We start from the raw sequence: 22,602 nt of genomic DNA on the forward strand, positions 1-22,602 counted from the left end.
ATGGCCGGAGGGCGACGGTGTGAGATGCGTGAGTCGTGCTTGTGCAGGCGCAGGTGGATTTTGCACCATGGAGGAGAGGACCGGCAAACTTGCCTCATGCGGTCGTGCGGGGATGGAAGATGGCAAGCTAAGCCTAGCCTGACGCGAACGACTAGCTAGGGTGTCAGGCGGCAGGCGACATGACCGACGTCCAATCCCTTGATTCCCTCCCACGCGACGTCCAATCCCTCAATTCGCCTCCCACACGCAGGAAAAATTAAAACGGGCGGAGCTATCCCGGGTCAGATTTGACCACATTCGAGTCTTAAACGAGTCAATTTTGGGTTGCCAGGTTGAACCAGACCCGTTCCGTTTTTTAAAACAGGTTGAAAATTGAAATTGAACCAGACCCGTTTATTAAACGGGTCAACCCTAACTCGAACTTCCCTGGTCGGTTTCGGGTCGGGTTATCGGATCGTGTCAATATTTCATACCCCTATCCTAAATGATGAAATTGCCCATATATTAAACTCAAATATATATATTTTTTTGCAAATTACATGAATGAAAATATACATAAAATTTAAAAAAACAAGTTTTTTATTATGGTAGTTTTTGACATTTAATAATAAATACTAGTACATTTAAAATAAATAACTTCTTCATTAATATAAATTAAATTTATATTATTTTATCTCTTCACAGCCTAACATAATCATTAAAAATTCCTTTTTATTTCATCATTGTATCTTCTGCAATATAGCTCAATATATTTCTACAATACGATGTCAAACCTGTCTGAATTTACAATTAAGATTGATTATCCTTTTTGTTCCGCAATTTTTCCAATGCTACACTTGGAAGCATCTACAAATAATTTACATTGAATAAATGTAAAGCTACAATCAAGTTTTATTCCTTCCATCCCATGTGGCCCTTTGTATAAAAGATCATGATTTTGTGTTCATATCCAATTAAAACATTGGATATTTCATTGATTAAGGCTTCGTTTGGGAAGGCTTTTTTATTACTTTCTAAAACGGAATTTTAGTATACAAAAATAAAAAAATTTATACTAAAACTCCGTTTTAGAAAGCAGTAAAAAAGCCGTCCCAAACGAAGCCTAAGGCTTCATTTGGAACGGCTTTCTTATTGCTTTTTAACATGAATTTTTAGTACAAAATTAAAGTTTTTTTATATTAAAAAGCGGCTTTAATAAGCAGAAAGAAAGCCGTCTCAAAAGAAGCCTATTTCTTTGATCTTTATTTCCTCAAACGACATATATTACATCAAATTGAACTACGTTGTATTATATAAGAATGTTGAGACAAATTTCAAATTTTCAACTATACTATCTTACAAACCAACTAATTTGTATAACAATTTGAAGTCCACTTCAATAATGAAATTATATACTTTCTATTGATATTAGCATCTCCAACTTTAGTCATAAATCAGAATAAAGCTTCACAAATACCCTACAAAATCCCTGTACGAAATCATCAAACTGTTGCTATCAAGGAGTTCCATCAAATTTTAAAAAACAAAACATTTTTTAATAGCATATGCACAAAAATTTAATAAGGAGCGATCAACAAAACTTTGATCAGATTTCAAAGGAGATCACCATGAATCAAGGTATTTTTATCTTTAAATGAATTTTTTTTTATAAAAATGATCTTTTTCAAGACCTTCAGTATAAAGTTTATGAAGGAAAAAATAAATTTTTATTTACATAATTCATGAATGGAGAAAAACTATTACATGCATTTAACATTGGCATAATTCAATTAAAATAAATATTCTTTTATTCTTTTATTTGTCCCATCTAGTTCCATCTCGCTAATGTCAAGTCAAGTTTACCACTAATTAAAATTAAAAATAATTTTTCATTAAAGTAATAAAATGATAAGAAATCAAATATCTTCCCATAAATATTATACTAAACAAGTATTGCAATTAGATTGAATTTATTTATTTGATCAATCAAATTGGAGATACAATTGGTGATAATCTAAAAAGAAAATAATTTGTTGCAATAAAAATAGAAAGTAGTTATGGTTGACAATCACATTACTAGGCCTAGGGATTGTATTTCATTAGTTCTTTCAATATACTCAAAGTGATGGTGGAACCTACCTTAATATCAAAAACTTAGGGTCACTAACATCTTTAGAAATCATTCTTATCTATTAATAGGGGATTTAAATAAAAAAAAGGTTTCAATTACACAACATAGGCAATCTATCATATTACATAAGTTCACATAGATATACTTATCTACGATCTATTGTAGTATTTTAACTAACCTCGGTGCCTAGGCACCATACTCATTATTTTGGAGCTTAAAAAGTCTAAATTGAGCCCTAAGTGTCTGGTCATTTAGACTCTAAGTAGTGTGTTAAAGCTCCCCAATCTTTTGAATGCATTATTTTTAATAAATTTGGCTAAATGGATTCTAAATGCTTATTTTGATCATTTTGTTCATAAAATTCACCAAAATCATTTTTACCTACATAAATGATATAGATTTTTTAAATAAAGCACAATATATATGAAAATAAAGATCTAAGTATAGAAAAAATAACATACAATCACATTTTGTAAACACCCTCACATTTAGATCATTGCTTGTCCTCATGTAAAATAAAAGGAAAAAATGAAAAACCTAGTCTTAACACAACGCTCCAATTGGTCAAATCATGACGCTGCATGTTGCAATCTAGGATCCATAGTATGTGATTTTGATGATGACAAACATTATTGATTGAATTATTAATTTTCTCAATGAATGTTTTAGATATTTCTTCTATCTATGAGTAATAACATTGTAGGTAAAATATATACTACTCAAGACTACTGAAAGCTCAAGAATGGGGTAGAATATGAATATCAATTAAACAAAGTATGTAATTTTATTTTTTCTTTATTTTTTATTTCTTGAGTCTAGCCACATAAGAGTGTATGGAATTGGGTGACCATGAACATACACAGGGGTGAGATAAATTTTAAAAGTTAAAATTTTTGTACTAATCATATTATATAATCAATATAGAAAGAATGGGCTTAATGACTAATTGAATAATTAGCTTATGTGAACTAATAGTATTGTATGATTCGTTACGATTTGAAAACCTTAGCTACCGGATGAATTAAGTAAGATTTTCAAATTTTGATTGTTGAACTAATCGTATAGTATGATCTGATTTGAACTGTAAGAACATTTAAAATCTTACTTAAATTAACCCTCATAATTAACCAATCAAATCATGGTTTCATTAATGATTGTATATCGTACTGTATGATATTTATCATACCGTACAATATCTAGAGACAAAATTTGGTCGTCCTAAAGATCGTACCAAATGAAATCATGAGTTTGAACTAATTTTAATGTATAATATTCATATCGTACTGAATGGCCATCTTGAAATCAACTAACCATACTGTATGGTAATAATAATACAGGATGACTTATAGAGATGATTTCTAATCATTTTGATAATCGTCATGTACGAATAAGAGAGAAAATCTAACATATAGTATTGGATGATCTCTAAATTGTAATATACGATTCATTCAAAATGTTGAATAATTCATTTAAACAACTAGTTACATCGTAATGGACGGGTCTAGTTTTTTGAACTGATTGTACTGTACAAACTCAAATTATACTATATGAATAGTATCTACTAATTTGAATTTTTAGGGTTCCTTGAAGCCCAATACATAAGAAAGTTTTTGTGATTCTCTTTGTAATAGTGAGAGGATTGTTTTACGACTGAACGAACTCTAAGAGAGGAGCTTTTGAGAAATTCAGGGTTTGAGAGGAAGGAGAAGGTGAGGTGTAGCATGAGGGAGAAGGAGTGTGAGGGGATCACACGGTTGCTCCGAGCTAGCTACACCCTTATTCTTCTTGTGGCATTGGTTTGTCTTGAAGGCTCTCTTGGGAAAGAGGCTTTTAGGTTAAGTCTTTGAGATACTCTACCTTGTCGAAGAGGAAAAAGAAAGGACCTGAGATTCTCTACCTTCTCTAGGGGGTAAAAAATAAGTCAAGGTCTATTGCCGTCACAGGGAGGGTGACATAGTATCCGGTACTCTGCCGCATCAGGTTTGATGAAAGTGAGACTGTAAGGGCTTCTTCACCTTGATGTGGGAGTAAAAGGAGAGTCACCTATTGATTAGTGTAATGCCCAGAGTGGAGGACTCCTGGGAGAGGACGTAGTTCAAGATTGATCGAATCACTATAAAAATCTATGGTGCATTTTTTTCCTTTATGCACTTTTATTTTTCTTGTATTTTATTTCTATTATAACTATTTGAAAAAATTGATGATTATTGCTTTTTTTTTTTCATAAATCAATATATCATCGTAATTAAATTAATATTTTTGATAAACTCGTTTGCTTCCGCAATCAATTAAAATTTGGTATTTTCAATTTATGAAATTGTTTTAAAAATATTTTAAAAATATTATCATCGGTATTTTGAAGTTGAAAAGTTTCTTAAAATTATCAATTCATCCCCACACCCCCCTCTTGGTGAGCCTCTAGCTAGTTCCTTAAGGTTTAACAACCTTCATGAACTTTCAAGTGGTATCAGAGCTAGTTTCAAAAATAAGGTTTTAAAAAACTTTTGAAAAATGATCAATGGCTCATTTTGGTAATCATAACACTATGGAGAGTTATTCTATAACCCGTTCACCACTATTTGAAAATATTCCTTTTGATTTCTGAAAAATTTAGATGTTTACTTTTTTACAATCCATTGGCTTGATTCAAATTGTCTATTTACTTCCATCGCATATAATTAATGATATCAAAATTGATATTCCTTTCACTGAATTGACTTATGAGGATGGAGAACTCACATAGTTAAATGATATGTGTTGGAATTGTTTCTTTTGTATTTTAAAATTTGAAGACTATATTTGAGTTTCTACATGCAATATGGGAAAGGAGATTTGGGATAGGTTATGCATCACTTATGAGGAAACTAGTGAAGTTAAATAGTATATGCTAAATATTCTATTGCATGACTATGAACTCTTTCACATGAAACCTAGTGAAACTATATCTGAAATGTACACTAGATTCACCTAGATCTTGACAACCTTAAATGCACTAGGTAGAGAACTACAAACTCTGGAAAAGTTAATAAGATTCTATATTTTTTACCTAGTTATTTCAATGCCAAGATAAATGCAATTTCTGAATCTAAAGACTTGAATATTTATTCCATTGATAATTTGCTTGGGTTACTCATTGCCTATGAGCAAGGAGTGAATCAAAGGAAATTTGATATAGGAGAGAAGAAGAATGAGAGAACTGTAATACTAAAAGCAAATAATTCAGGCAATGATAGTTCCGTAGCGAAGGAGGATAACAACATCGACTTAATAACATAATAGTTTTCTAAAAAGAGAATAGAGATGTCATCTACATGATTGGAGCAAAGGTAAAAGCAACAAAAATATTGAAGCTTCTTCTAACACAATTTTCTTCATGTATAGGAAACCAGATCACCTCAGAGCTGATTGCCCCAACCTGAAAACTCACTCGATCAAGGAGAAAGGCAAGGAGAAGCCAAAGTTCAAGAGGGGTAAGAACAAGATACAAAAAGCTTTTTTGGCCGACTCCACTTCAGAATCATCAAAAACAAAAGTAGAGGAGATAACAAACTTATGTGTTATGGCTAATGGTAATCTTAATCAATCATATCAAGATGAGGTATGTCAACAATCTTATGATGAATTACTAATTATTTTTGAAAAACAATCCTTGACTCATATAAGAAATTAAAGAAGTGCATACTAGTCTCAATATTGAATTCCTTAAATATAAAAGGAGCATGCAAGTTTAACTACCGAGCACTCTACTTTAGATAGAAATCATATAACTAGATCAAGTTGATGCATTAAAGAAGAAGCATACTGACCTATCTATTGCACATGATTCTTTAAAAAACATCATATATTGAACTAGAGAAAGCCTACAAAGTATTAGATGCATGCACAACTGAACTAGATGGTAGGGAGCATACATGGAAAATTGAAATGTCCTTTCTTAAAAGTGTAAATAATTTTTTAGAAATAAAACTATCTGCACTTGAGAATAGAAAACCACCACCTACCTTAGAATAATTTTATAAGCCCTCAACATAGCATGAATCACCTAAACCTATGAGAAGGCAACATGACACACGTAGGATAGTAAATCTATTTCCTAGTGTTAGGTTTTACTCTTATGGCATGTTAGGTCACATAGCCTGTACTTGCACAATCCTCTGTAGGACACATCTAATGTGGAGACCTAAATTTTATTCATCATAGAATATCATGCATTCATCTCATTCATTCAAGCATAAGGTGGAACCTAAACTCACTTGGGTTTCCAAATTTATCCTTTAAATGACTATGTAGGGTTGCTCTCACAAAAGACCTAGTGAGAGCATGTGGTACGTGGATAGTGGATGCTTGAGTCACATGACTGGTGATATAAAATAGTTCATCACACTAGATGTCTGATTAGGAGGCAAGATGACATTAGGAGAAAACACCACCAGGGAAGTGGTGGGCTCAAGTATAATTGACAACTTGAAAAACTTTGTAATTGAAAATATTTTACTAGGTGATGGTTTAAAGCATACTTTATTGAGTATTATTCAATTGTCCGGTAAAGGCTTTGATATAAATTTTCTTTCTAAAAAATGAATGATTAGTTTAAATGGAAAACTTGTGCTAGAAGGAAAATGAATGGACAATGTTTACATGTTAGACTTGAATTACATTGAATATTCAAATTCCTTGTGCTTAAAAACTTTAATTGATGAATCTTTGCTATAACATATGAGACTATGTCATGCAAGCATGAAGACTCTTAAGAATATCACCTTGAAAAATCTAGTTAGAGGCGTACCTAAGTTAGACTTCACTAAGGACCACCTATATGATGCCTACCAACTAGAAAAACAAGTTATGTCTTCATTTCATTCAATTAAAGACATTAATACCTCTAGGCCACTAGAAATCCTTCATATGGACCTATTTGGACCAGTTAGCATATCTAATCTAGAAGGAAAGACATTTGGGTTTATTATAGTATATGACTATTCTAAATTTACTTGGGTTAGATTCCTAGCACATAAGAGTGAGTCATTTAAGAAATTTAGAACTTTCTCCATATAGATTTAAAAGAAATTAGCTAGGATATAAAACCTTAAAAATTCATAGTGATCATGATAGAGAGCTTGAAAATTATAAGTTTGAATCCTTTTATCAAGAGATAGGAATAGAACATAACTTCTCTGCTCCTAGGACCCCCCCAAAAAAATGGAATAACTTAAAATAAAATTATACCCTTGGTGGAAGCAGCTAAGGGAATGCTTGCTGAGTATTCACTTCTTACATATTTTTGGGTAGAAGCATTGAATGCTTCTTATTATATTTTAAATAGTGTGAATGTTAGATCCAAGCTTAATAAGACACCCTATGAATTATTTAAGGGTAGAACACCCAATTTGTCTCACTTACATGTCTTTTGCTATAGATGCTTCATCTTAATCAATAAAAAATCACCCTTATGAAATTTGATCCCAAGTCAGATTAGGGTGTCTTCTTAGGTCACTCATCTATAGGCATGGCATATAGAATTTTCAATAAGAGGGTCCTAATAGTAGAAGAGTCTACCAATGTGGTATTTGATGAATCAGATAGGATCTCTGAATCAAAACTTGAATAAGAAGAAGTGGAGGTCATTCAAGGGGTAGAAGCCATTCCTTTAGGAGATAGAGTAGAATCTAAGAAAATATTTTATAGAGAATTGAGATATTTTTCCAGTCATCCTAAAGAACTTATTTTAAGAGACCCATTTAAAGGTGCTAGAATTAGGCATGGAGGAAGAAAGTTAATAATTTAGCTTTTATCTCTTTGATAGAACCCATCAACATAGATCAAGCCCTAGCTAATAAAATTTAGATCCTAGCAATATAAGAAGAGCTAAACCAATTTGCTAGAAATGATATATGAGAACTCGCTAAGAGACATAAGGACCAGAGTGTGGTTGGAATTGTTGCAAATCTAAGTTTATGGATTAGACTTTTGATGATAGCAAACATTCATGATTTTCTACGACAGCATTGCCTACTAAGTTTTCAGGTCCACAAGATCGAGCGCAACTCAAGACCAGCTCAAGATTGGATAGATTTAGGTTGAGTCAGTCTGTAATATTTTTCTTTTTCTTGAGTCAATTGTAAAAGTGGTTTCTGATGCTAAGTAACCTCACACACACACACTTGAGGGGTTTTCTGAGTTTTTTTGTTTTGAGTACATCGACCTGGACGACGTGAATATCGACCAGAATGATCCGACTAAAAACAGAAACTCTAATTAGGGCATCTTGGTTAAGCAGCCGTCATTAAGAAAATCATCCTAGACGATCCTTATATTGGCTAGGACGATAGGCTCAAATCAGAAAGTATCAACCGCCATAATCAATTTAGGTATTCTTTATTTTAGTACATCGGCCCGAACGATATTAGTATCGTCCTGGACAATGCAGCACAATTATGCCTAAATTAATATGGTAATTATAGAAAGTAATTAAGGCTGATTGATATGATCACATAGGCTGGGATGCTCGCAGGATCAGCCAGGATGATATCCTTGATGATTGACATCGGCCAGCATCTATTCCGGGTGATGTCCAGGATGATTGTACTCAGATTTGAACTAATCGTTCAGGACGATATAGTATCGGCCTGGATGATGTAACTAATTTTCTTCTGATCATCCCAAATCTTCCCGGCTAATTGAGCTTACTTTATACTGATCGGCCGGGATGATATTCCTATCGTCCTGGACGATAATGTCGGTTCTTGAAATTCTATTTAAAGGACCCGAATTTTCTCAAGCAAAAAAAAAAGACCTTTAGCAGCTGTCTTGACCTGAGAGAGCCAAGAAGAGATGGAGAGAGAGGGAGAGAGTGGGAGGAACTTGTGAGGGGGAGTTTGTGAGAGGGATTCACAAAGGTTGCTTCAAGAAAGGTTCCAAGGAATCTTCTCCAGTCTTCATCCTTCGTCCTTGGGGGTTCAAGCGAGGTAAGCTTCAGCAATTGGTCAAGGTTCTCTACCTGCTTCATGAGGAAGCAAAAGGAGTCGAGGTTCTCTACCTGCTTCAGGAGGAAGAAAAAGGAGTCGAGGTTCTCTGCCTACTTCAGGAGGAAGCAAAAGAAGTTGGGTTCTCTACCTCGTCGGGGTTGGCGGAAAGGAGCTTTTGTGAGGGCTTCTCCAACTTGCTGTGGGAGCAAAAGGAGAGTCACTTTTGTAGTGCAATACTCAGAGGGCGCCTCCGTGGAGTGAACGTAGGTCGAGTTGACCGAACCACTATAAATCTGGTGTGATCTTTCTTTGTTTTGATTTCCACATTTATTTTTCTGCACTTTGATTTATGTGGTGATTTTGGTTTGTGTTTGTGCTTTGATTGAAAGAAGATTTTTTAAAATACCAATTCATCCCCCTCTTGGTTAGCCTTGGGCCAGTTCTTTAGGGCTTAACATCCCTAACAAACTTTCAGGAATAAGGTGGGCTTCTAATACTACAGGAAAAATAGCCAATACCGGCGGCCTTGACCGGTGGTTATATGGCCGCCGGTATTGCCGACGGTTTTACCGGCAGTCTAGCCTCCGGTTAATACCGGCGGCTAAATCGGTGGTTTTTTAGCATTAGACCGCCAGTAATAGCGGCGGTCGTTTAACCACCGAATAAATCGCCGGACATTAAAAATACCGGCGGCTTTCCGGCTGTGTAGACCATCGCTGTTAAGTAAAGTCAATACCGGTAGCCCGGACCGCCGGTACTACCGTTTAATGTTTTGTTTGGTTGTGCTTATGTTTATATTTGTGATAGTTGATTGAATATAGCGGCGTGTTGCCCAAAACTTGTTGTTATATATTGCTTTATCTGCAGGTTTAGAATCTAGGGTGAACCTCCCTCAAATATAGTGGATGCTGACAATTTTTTTTGCAACGACAATACTGGATGGTTTTTAATAGCCGCTGATAACTTTGTAAAATTGTCGGTATAATACCGACGGTTATCGATGGCACCCGGCGGTAATCCGGTGAAAGACCGGCGGTCTAGATAGCTGGTACTACCGTCGGCCACAACTGCCATAAACCTACGGTATGACACCGACGATGTACCGACGCGTGCCGGCGGTTTATCCGACGCGTGCCGGCGGTTTATCTAACGCTCACTGGCCTCCATAACCGCCAGCAAGCCATCGGTGAATGGACCGCCGTTGAGCCGTCGGTAAAATGACCGGCGTTGCAAACGCCGAAACAACGCCGGTACAAAGAGGGGTATTAACCGGCGGTCTACACCGCCAAAAAACTGCTGACGAATTAGGTCGCCGGCAAAAACCGCCGGTGATCTTTTTCCTATGCCATTTTTTCCAGCGGTGCAAGAACCGCCAAAAAGTCGCCGGTGCTACCATCTAAATCGCCGGTATTTGTTGTTTTCCTTGTAGTGTAAAAATAAGATGAATGAATTTGGAATAGTAGATAGGAATAATGCCAAATTAGAAACTAATTGGTATAACCAGATTAAAAAAAAAAGATTTTGAGAAAACTTTTGCCTCTGTAGCTAGATTAGAAGCCTTTAAGGTATTAGTAGCCTTTACTTACTTTAAGGGTGTTAAACTGCATAAAATGAATATTAAGAGTTCCTTCCTAAATAAGGTAATTCAAGAGAATGTTTATGTTGAGCAGCTTCATATTTTGAAAATTCACAATTCCAAAATCATGTATTCAAACTAAAGAAGGCATTGTATTGGTTGAAGCAAACACCTAAAGCCTAGTATGAAAGGTTGGGCACATTCCTTCTAAATAGAGGCTTTGTTAAGGGTAGTGTATAGACCACTCTCTTTCTAAAGAAAGAAGGATAAGACTTACTCATTGTCCAAATATATGTTGATGACATATTGTTTGGATCCTCAGATAAAAACTTATGTGATGAATTTTCCAAAATAATAAGTAGAAAACTTGGGATGAGTATGATGGGAGAGCTAAGCTACTTTCTTAGATTTAGTATAAAGTAGATAGATGATGGAACCTTCCTTAGCCAACATAAATGAATCAAGAACATCCTTAAAAAGTATGAAATGGATAATGCTAAGGCCATGAAAACTCTCATGAGTTCTACTGTTCAATTAGACAAGGACCCAAAAGGAAAACTAGTTGATCAAAAAAAGTATAGGGGATAATTAGATCACTTATTTACTTAATTGTTAGTAGGCCAGACATAATGTTTAGTATGTGCATCTATGCATGATTTAAGGATGACCCAAAAGTATCCCATATGACTACTATTATGAGAATCCTTAAAAACCTATTAGGCACTTTAAACATATGAATCTGGTATCCTAGACCCAACACTTCTTTTAAAATCATATGATATTTGGATTCAAATTTTATATGATGTAGGATAGATAGAAAAAGCACTTTTGGAATTTGCCAATTCATAGGATAATCTTTAGTTTCCTTGTTTAGTAAAAAATAAAACTCAGTAGCTCTTTTCACAGCTGAGGCAAAATATATAGCATTAGGGAGCTATGTTGCTCAAGTCATATAGCTAAAGCAAAACTCTTAGATATTTGACTACCTATAGGAACCATTTCAATTATGTATGGAAATAATAGTTCTATTTGCATATCCAAAAATCTAATTCAACACTCCTACACAAATCATATAGACATTAGAAACCACTTTATAAGAGATCATGTAGCCAAGGGAGATATAAAATTGCATCATATATTTATAGGAGATCAATTGGTAGATGTCTTCACTACCCCTAGCTTATGACACCTTTAGCACCTTGAGGACTAAAGTAGGTGTTATAGGCATTCATACTTTGAAAAGTCTGTATAAGTTATTAGACCTAATGCTAATGTCTCAAGGTTAACCAAGAGGGAGTGGGTGAATTGGTTATTTTAAAAATCTCATGGAATTTTTTATAGAAATCATTTTCTATTTTTTTGCACAATTAAAACTTTTCAACCACAAAATTAAATTGCAAAAAAGTAAAAAATGCAGTAAAATAAGAACATAGAAATTTATAGTGGTTTGGTCCAACTAGACCTACGTCCGCTCCATGAAGACTCCCTCTTCAAGTATTGCACTATTACCAAAGTGACTCTTCTTTTGCTCCCATAGAAAGGTGGAGAAGCCTTTATAATTACCTTCTCTTCCACCAATCCCCAGTGCGGCATAGTATCATGATCTTTTCACACCCTTACAGTGTCGGCAGAGTACCGTTCCTTTCACACACTCCAAGTGTTTGCAAAGTACCGTCATCCTTTCACACTCTTCAAATGTTGGAAGAATATCGTCATCCTTTCACACTCTCTAAGTGTCGGCAGAAAACTGAATCTTCTTCAAAGATCTTCTCTCAAGCGTCTTCAATGAATTAAGGAAAAGATTTGCCACAATTTTAAAGAGATTCTCACCTTTTAGTAAACTTGTGAACCCTTCACACTCTTCACTTGCAAGAACTCTCTCTCAAACACTCTCCTAAATCACTCTCACACTTGCTTTCAAAGAAAATATGAAGAAGGATTTTTCCATAGTTAGTTTATAGGACCTTATGTATGAAAGACATGAAAAACCGTCTCGAAAACTAAAATTTTCAATTTTGACCTTCCATAATCGTACGTTAGGATAGTTCAAAATTTGTTGTATGATCAAGTATGAATCAATTTCGTACTCTGATTGACCTAGGTATGAACTGACATCGTATAATACGATCAGTTCAAAATTGAACAGATTCGTCTGGTACGATTCATTACAAAATGATTTCGTACTCGGAATAATGTATTATATGAAATACATATCTTATAGTACGATATGTTTTAATCAAACCATGTTTCATTGGGTACGAAAATGGACTCAACTATTTCGTACTATAGAAGTCATCTATAAAATCATATGATCATATATTACGAACAATTTAAAAAAATTACATGTTCATATAAAGGAAAAGATATGCAACTATTTTGTACTCTGGATGTCGTCTATACAAACTTAAGATTTTACAATATGAATAGTTCAGAAAAAATTAGAAGTTCATGGGACGAACTTGTATGTACTTATTTCATACTCTACAAGGCGTACGTACGAAGCTAACTTTGTACTGTACAAACAAGACTTAGAAACTTTTCCTGCATGGTTCAACTAATTGCTTTATGGAGAAATGCTCCAGCCAAATCGTCTCGTACGATCCAAAATTATACAATTCGATTAGTTTAAAAAATTCACAAATTTTTACACTCCCCAGTATGTGTGTGTGCTGTTACCCAATTACAATCACTCTCTCTCAAACTTAAGAAAAGTATAAAAAGTACAGACTTCAAAAAATGTAAAGCCTAATCTAATCTGACTTGAAGTCTTTAATTATCTGGAGTATGTATTCTCTGAAATGTTAATACACACAAATAACAAAAATAATATATCTTATATATGTTAGGAGAAATAGTACTCAATACAATAATAATTTGGAATCATAAAAAACACACATGATAAAAAAACATAGTTATGAAAACTAAGTTGCAACAATTAACTCAAGATAAATGAAAAAAAAAATTGGATTCATTCATTCATGTGTTAAATTGTATGTGTTTATTCTTGTTCATGTTCATGTTTTGTTGTTTATTATTTTTATTTTAAAAAACAATTTTTTTTGGTATTTCCTGATCATTACATGCACATCTCATAGCCTCACAAAATCTTTCAAAAAATTTTATATCGTACTGTAAGATTCACATTTGTACTTTACGATATGTACATATCATAACTTTTAGTTTAATCAATTATCCAAAGTAAATCCATGTTATATACATCATATTGTACAAACCATTATTCATATTATATAATCTATAGGTAACTAACTATTGAGGAATTTAATTTATTTGATATGAAATTATTGCAAATCGTACAGTACAATACCTCTCTTCATACTATACGATACACGTATCAAACTGGTTTGGGACGAATTCAATTCGGCTGGTATGATAATAATTATATTTCATACTGTACAAACCCTTGTTCATACTGTACAATACCTTTCGTCAAATGACATATTGACAACTACTCAGGATGAATGCAATTTTTTAAGATTGCCTAGTACGATTTGATCACTTTTTCTGATAAGTCATCCAAACAAATTAACTTCTCTAATCATACTATATGAACCTTGATCACACTATATAATCTATCTAAAATCTATAAATTGGAAGGATTTGAATATTTCAATTCACTCAACTCAAAACTCCCTCAATCTCATACCCACTGAACTTTCCTGTCCAATAGCCGGTGGAAGCAAACGTGGTAGAATGACCTTGAGGAACTCCTCCTCTCATCGCTTTGATGATCATTTTCTATTTGCAAGGGATGAAGAGGCCTACTACAAGTACAAGAAGGCAATAATCACCCCTTCTAGAATGTTAAATCAACCATCCCTTAACTTTGAGGTGATAAACCTTTTTGCCTCCACAACTCTTCGATCTCTCCTCACATTATCTTTACCCTTTAACTCTGAACTTCTTTATGAATTCTTCGCCAACCTTAGGGAAATTTTGTAAACCTCTGTCGTGACTTTCTTTGTTTGACGACAACCTGTAGAAACTACCAAGGAAGATTTAGGAGAACATATCAGTATTTCTACCAAAGGATTTCATCCACAATCCCTTATCTATATAATTGACTTTGAATGGAGTTCTATCAACTTGATTATTAAGAATGTGCCCATATACCAACATCAACAATTAGTACACACCTTAAATTTAAATGTTCGGGTTATTCAACATCTCCTTAGAACCTTAATTATACCCAAAGCTAGGGATCAGGTTAATGTTAACCCACTTCTATCCTTAGTCTCCTACCTAATAATGTTGAATACTCAATTTGATGAAGCCTAATTAACTCTTGATTATATATAAAATATGACTCATAGTTGACATCCCAGTACCTAAAGAAAATAAAATGTTGCCTTATGACACATTACAGGATATATCAAAGATAAAAAAATACCAAATCAACTTTCTTGCTCCTCTCGATAATGTTCCTATTTTCTATATAGATGCCTCCTTTGTATCCTTTTATATTAAGGGCATGAGAACGATTAGCGAGAGTTTGCTGCAGAAGGGGAAGCTACTCTTGCAGGTGAACCTGCACCGCTACCAATACCACTACCTGCACCTGCCTACCCTCACGATGACATAATTCAGCGACTTAAGTGATTAGAAACCAAGCTCGACTACCATATTCAACAATAACAACATGAGGAAGAAATGAGATGGTTTGGAGAAAATTTTTCCTCAATTGACAATCAATTTTCCTCCATCCATCAATACTTTCAAACACCATTTGCCATTACCTAATCAGGATCCGCCTTGTCTTAACTGCTTATTCAGTTTGTTTGTTAATCTTCCTCATTTTGGTGATGTCAAAAGGGGGAGAAAATGTATATTTTTGTTGTATGTTTCAGTTTAATAGAATCCTGTGTTTGTGTTACTTTGTTTTTTATGTTATTTTATTTTCTTTATCTTTTATTAAAAAATTAAAAATTAAAATTTATAATCCCTAATTTTTGAAATTAACACCTAGTGAGGGAGATCTTAGGAGAAAATAATTTTTTATCTTATATATCAACTAATATTATTTTCCATCATAAAAAAGAGAGAGATTGTTGCAATTCAGGATCCCTAGTCTATGATTTTAATAATGAGAAACATTATTGATTGAATTATTACTTTTCTCAATGAATGTTTTAGACATTTTATTTATCTGTGAAAACTAACATTTTAGGTAATACATACAATGCTCAAAGCTACTGAAAGCTCAAGAATGGGTAGAATAGGAATGTCAAGTAAATAAAGTGTGTAATTCTTCTATTTTATTTTCTATTTCTTCAGTCTGGCCATATAAGAGTATGCAATTGGGTGACCTTACACACACAGCAGGAGTAAATTATAAAAGTTAAAATTTAAGAATAATTATATTGTATGAGTTATAATCATATTGTACTAACAATATAAAAAGAACGGACTTAACGATTGATTAAACTGTTAGTTTCTATAACTAATCGTAATATACGATCTGGATCATACTTTGCAATTTGTTATAATTTGAAAACCCTAGCAGTCAGATAAATTAAGTAAGCTTTTCAAATTTTGATTTTTGAGCTAATCATATTGCACGATCTAATTTGTATTATGCAAGGATTTAAAATTTTACTTAAATTAACCCCCATAACTAGTCAATCAAATCATAGTTTCATTAGTGATAGTAGATTTTATTGTATGATATTGATCGTACTGTATGATATCCAAAAATGAAAATTTGTTTGTCTCAAATATCCTACCAAATGAAATTATGATTTTTGAATTAATCATATCGTATAATGTTTATATTGTACTGGATAGCCATCTTGAAATCAACTAACCATATTATACGATGGTAATAATATGGGACGACTTATAGAGATGATTTTTAATCATCATGATAATCTTCTTATATGAATAAGAGATAAAAGATAATAAATCATACTAGATGATTTTTGGATCATAGTGTACGATGTGTTTCTATCATTTTTAGGTCCCAAGTCCTGTATGAGAAAAGTTAAGGGTTACGTTAGGTAGTCGACAGCCAGCATAAAACTTATCGAATAATAATAACATGAATCTTTTAAGAAATTGTGTTAATGCTAGAGCATCCCCTGAAAGCAACGCACTGTATGACCTGAATATAGTGACAAATATGTAAGGGTCATTACGCCGAATCCGGGTGTACTGTTAAATAGGCAAGGGTACTCACAGCAAGGATGAATGTAGGCAAAGAAGCTAGTCCATAAAACTAAAATTAGGATAGGAACTTGGAATATAGGTTCCCTTACAAGAAAATTAATGGAATTAATAGATATTATGATTCATAGGAAGTTAAATATTTGGTGTATTTAGGAAACTAAATGGGTTGGAGAGAAGGCTAAGGAAATTGATAGTTTAGGATTTAAACTTTGGTATTCGGGTAGGAGTCACACTAAAATTGATGTAGGTGTAATTATAGATAAGAGTTTGAAAGATAATGTTATAAAAATAAATAGGATTGGAGATAAAATTTTAGTTTTAAAGATTGTTATTGATGCTAAGATTGTTAATATATTATAAGTGCTTATGCTCCTCAACTAGGTTTTGATATGAGTTCTAAATTAATTTTTTAGAATAACTTAATATAAAAGATGCCTCTTGAAGAATGAGTTTTTATTGGAGGATATTTAAATTGACATATTGGTAGACAGATAGATAATTTTAAAAGCATTCATGGTGGCCATGGGTTTGGAATGACAAATGAAGGTGGCAAGACTATATTAGATTTTTGTTTAGCTTATGATTTTTTAATTGCTAATATCTTATTTAAGAAAAGGAATGAGCATCTCATCACTTATAAAAAAGGATATAGTATAACTCAGATTGATTATTTTCTTATAAAAAATAAATTGTTTAGATTGTAAAATTATTCTGAGTGAAAATTTATGTACCTAACATTGATTATTAGTTTTGGAATTTAAGATGAAGGGGAAGAAAATAAAAAAATAAAGTAAAATGGTATTTTAGGATTAGATGGGGGCATTTAAAGAATATTAACAAAAATATTTTTTAGAGTAAGATTTTATATCTTAAGATTTTTTTTGTGCATGAGGATGCTAATATTATGTGGGAAAAAGTGGCTAGTGATATTAAAAATAATGCAAAAAATGTGCTTGGAGTATCAAAGGGTAGAGCTCCTAATAGTAAAAATAGTTGTTGGTAGAATCCAAATGTGCAAGAAAAGATTAAAAATAAGATGTTTTCTTATAAACATTGGTTTAATTTAAAAAATTCTAATAATTGAGAAAGATATAAAGAGGCTTGTAAGGAATCTAATAAAGTAATATGCATCTCAAAGACCTAAGTTTTTAGTGATTTATATAATAGATTAGATACTAAAGAGGGAGAAAAATATATGTATAAGTTCGCCAAACAAAGAGATATGAGTAATAAAGATTTAGTTCAAGTGAAGTGTATTAAGGATGAAGATAAAAAAATACTTTTCTTAGAAGATGATATTGAACAAAGGTGGATGAAATACTTTGTTAAACTCTTTATTGAAGATTGTGAAAATAAGATTGACTGTAGTGATCTTAGCACCCTAAATGAAAATAAAGATTTCTATTTTTATCAGCGCATTAGTAAAACCAAAGTTTGAGAGGCTTTAAAGAAAATCAAGGGTGGAAATGCTGTTGGACCTATTGATATTTCAATAGAGGTGTGGATATGCTAAGAAGATGAAGGAATTTATTGGCTTACTAAACTTTTTAATACTATTTTGAATACTAAAAAGATGCCTGATGAGTGGAGAATGAGTGTGTTAATTCCTATTTTTAAGAATAAATGTTATGCACATGATTGCGCGAATTATAGAGGAATTAATTTAATGAGTCATACTTTAAAACTATGGGAGCAAGTTATGGAGCATAGGTTGCGGAGTGATACTAATATTTCTCAAATTCAATTTGCCGGGTAGGTTGACTATGGAAGCCATACATTTATTAAGATGTTTGATAGAGAAATATAGAAAAAATAAGGAGGATCTACATATATTTATTGATTTGGAAAAGGCATATGATAAAGTTCTAAGAGAAGTGCTATGGAGAGTTCTTGAAAAGAAAGGACTTAATAATGCTTATATTCAAATTATTAACGATATGTATGCATGAGTTATTACTTGTTTTCAAACACAAGGTGGTTTGACCAAGTATTTCCCTATTTTTGTTGGGTTACATCAAGGATCAGCCTTAAGCCCATATATTTTTTCCTTAGTCATGGATATTCTCACTAGATATTTGTAAGAGGATGTACCTTGGTGTATGCTTTTTGTTGATTATGTACTTCTTGTTGATAAGACTAGAGAGGGAGTTGAAGGTAAACTTGAATTATGGAGGTCAACCTTAGAGTCTAAAGGTATTCGCTTGAGTAGATCTAAAACTGAATATATGGAGTGTAATTTTAGTAGTAATAGACCTAGTGAGGGGATTATGACTTTGGGTGATCAAGTTATTAATAAAACTACACATTTTAAATATCTTGGATCTATTGTTGAGAGTGATGGTGAAATAGATGGTGATATTATCAACAAAATTCAAGTTGGATGTTTGAAGTGGGGGAATGCATCGAGATTGTCGTGTGATAGAAAAGTACCCCTCAAACTTAAGGGAATATTCTATAAGATGGTGGTGAGGCCTGCAATGTTTTAGGGTGTCGAATGTTGGTCATTAAAAGTGAATCATAATACTAAGTTAAGTGTAGGATGCTCAGGTGGATGAGTCGTGGCTCTTACCTAGAGATATGATGCGACAATGAGCATATACATGAAAAGGGTTAGTGCTAAACGAAATATAAGAATTGAGAGAGTCGCCTTAAGATGGCTCTTGGTAACATACATGGTGGCCTTTTGATGACCCAGTTAGGAGAGTAGAGGTATTAGATTTGACTTATGTTAATAAAGGTAGAGGCAAACCTAAAAAGACTTGGTTAGAAAATATTAGGAATGACCTTACTTTATTAGATTTAAATAAGAATTTGACTTTTAATAGGACATAGTGCAGAAAAATGATTCATGTAGCTGACCCACGTAGTGGGATAAAGGCTTGACATTGTTTTTATTGTTGTTGTTGTGTACAAAGTGTTTGAAAATTTGAACGATTCATTTGAACATTTGGTTACATCGTATTAGACGGGTCTAGTTTTTAGAACTGATTGTACAGTATGAACTCAAATCATATTGTAAGAATAGTGACAACTAACTTGAATATTTAGGGTTCCTTGAAGCCCAATACTTAAGAAAGTTTTTGTGATTCTTTTTTTAATAGTGAGAGGATTGTGTGACTACTAAAGGAACTCTGAGAGAGGAGATTTTGAGAAATTTAGGATTTGATAGGAAGGAGAAGCTGAGGTTGTGCATGAGGGAGAAGGAGTGTGAGGGGATCACATGGTTGCTTTGGGCTAGCTACACCCATGCTCCTCTTGTGTTCTTGGTGTGTCTTGAAGGCTCTCTTGGGTTGAGAGGCTTGTAGGTCAAGTCCTTGTGGTACTATGCCTCCTTCAGGAGGGAGAAAAATGAGCTGAGGTTCTCTGCCTTCTCTAAGAGGGGGGAAAATAATTTAAGCTCCGCTGGTGTCACTCGGATGGTGACATAGTATCCTGCAGTCTGCCACATTAAGTTAGGTGAAAGTGACTATAGAAGGCTTCTCCGCCTTGCTGTGGAAGCAAAAGGAGAGTCACTTAGTGATTAGTGCAATACCCGGAGCGAAAGACTCTGAGGAGTGGATGTAGATCAAGGTTGATCGAACCACTATAAAAATCTCTGGTGTGTTTTTTTCCTTAAGCACTTTTATTTTTCCTGTATTTTATTTCTGTTATATCTGCTTAGTAAAATTGGTTATTATTTCTTAATTTTATAAATCAAGATATTATCATAGTTAAATCAATATTTTTGATAAACTTGTTAGCTTCTGCAATCAATTAAAATTTGGTATTTTCAATTTCTAAAAACTTTTTAAAAAATATTAACATAGATATTTTAAAGTTGAAAATTTTCTTAAAATTACCTATTCAACCCCCCCCCGGTCTTTGTGAGCCTTAGCCTAGTTCTTTAAGGTTTAATAACCTTCACAAACTTTCGTTGTAGATTTTTAGGTTTGACCTATAGTAAATATTTGAGTTAATCATCACCAACAAATTAGTGAGGTATTAAATGTTTATACAAAAATTCATTAGCATATTTTCATGCACCTCTCTACATCATATTGAATTATATTAAACATAGCTATGCATAAACCATAAAATTTGAATTTCTTACATGGCTAAAGATACTTAATTAGTATTTCTTCAAAATTGTGTTCATGCCTCAAATGTTTTACCCAAAGTATCAAACTAGCTTTTATGAGCTTCAACAAACAATTTTTACTATCATGAAGGATGATGCATATCATGCATTAATATCTATTCTATTGGGCCGGGATGAATTTCATCCCACTTTTTGCATAAATAGTTTTCATTCCCTTTTTGTATCTAACATACTCAACTCACAATCCTTTCTTTATTCAAAAGATAATTACTTACTTTTTTCTTGACTTGCAATAACATATGCAAGGTTTTATTTACACCAATCACTCAAAAGATCTATGGTTAAGGTAGCTTCTTTCATTTTCAAACCATAAATGTATAGATTACACATTCTACACAAAATGTAAATTCAAGATAAATTCAATTAGCTCAATCAACATGAAATATGTAATGCATTGAAATAGTTACATGCATTTGAATTGTGATGCCCCAAGATTTACGAACGAATTTAACCCTAATTATTTAATCAAACTAAACTAATCATCCACAAAATAAGTATACCAGAGCCACTAATAATTACAAGTATGTAAAATAAACATCTAGAGTGCACAAAATGCAAATTTATTTTCTCAAAATAATCATATACAAGAATACATACCCAAAATATGCCATATAAAACATAAATATCATGGAATTCTAAAATCATAAATACCTGATGACCCGATTTCTTTGCTTTTTATCAAATAGATCTACTCAATAATACTATCTTTACCCTTGTCTAAAATAGTATCACAAAAATAGAGTGAGTTTATGACTCAATAAGGTAAAATGTAGTTCCCATTACCAAATCCAGTTCATAATTATAAAAAGACTGAATATAATACCATTAAATATTACAAGAACTTTTATAATAATTATCTTAAATCACCATTTTATATAAAATGTACTTATAAATACAAATGCAAAAGACTTCATGCCCTTTGTAACTCCCAATCTTCCACCTCCCACCTAGTAACCTAGGTGCAGAGCAGAACCACCTCCCACCTATTCAACATAGGTGTATAGAAAAAAAATACACTAATATAAAATAACATTCATTACATAGAATTTCCAATATATAGTGTTTCCAATGCAAAATGTTTCCAATATAGAATATTTTAAATACAAAATACTTTCACTTTGGGCCTAATTTCCATTCCAGTTTAGAACTCTATGCATGAGGTGCATACATAATATAATTACGAGCTATAATGCATGTTAAAAAAATCATATCATGACCATTCTTGTATAGGGAAAACCCCCACTTTTTCAGTTACTAATACTGAGTACTCAGAACTTTACCAGATTTATAGAGATTATATTAAACATTAAAATATCACAGTTTCTTAACTATACTACTAATTAGAAATGTATCAAATTCCCAGAATCACCAAAAATCAATTTAGAAGAAACTAACTGGTAAAAGATTGCATTATTATAGTCAAATTGTTCATAATGATGAATAAAATAACATATGCAAAGTTACACTATAAATCCATTTTAAAACGCAAGAAAAACACATTTAAAAGCATAACTTTCAATTTACCTGTCTAAATTGAAAATAGCAATAGGGTATAGGTTGTCTACCTCAAGCCTGATGATTTCTCTAACTGGACTGATGGACAAAAATTAAATTTCATACTCAAACTCTA

The sequence above is a fragment of the Dendrobium catenatum genome, unplaced genomic scaffold, assembly GCF_001605985.2.
Source record: "Dendrobium catenatum unplaced genomic scaffold, ASM160598v2 fragScaff_scaffold_294, whole genome shotgun sequence".
NCBI lineage: Eukaryota > Viridiplantae > Streptophyta > Magnoliopsida > Asparagales > Orchidaceae > Dendrobium > Dendrobium catenatum.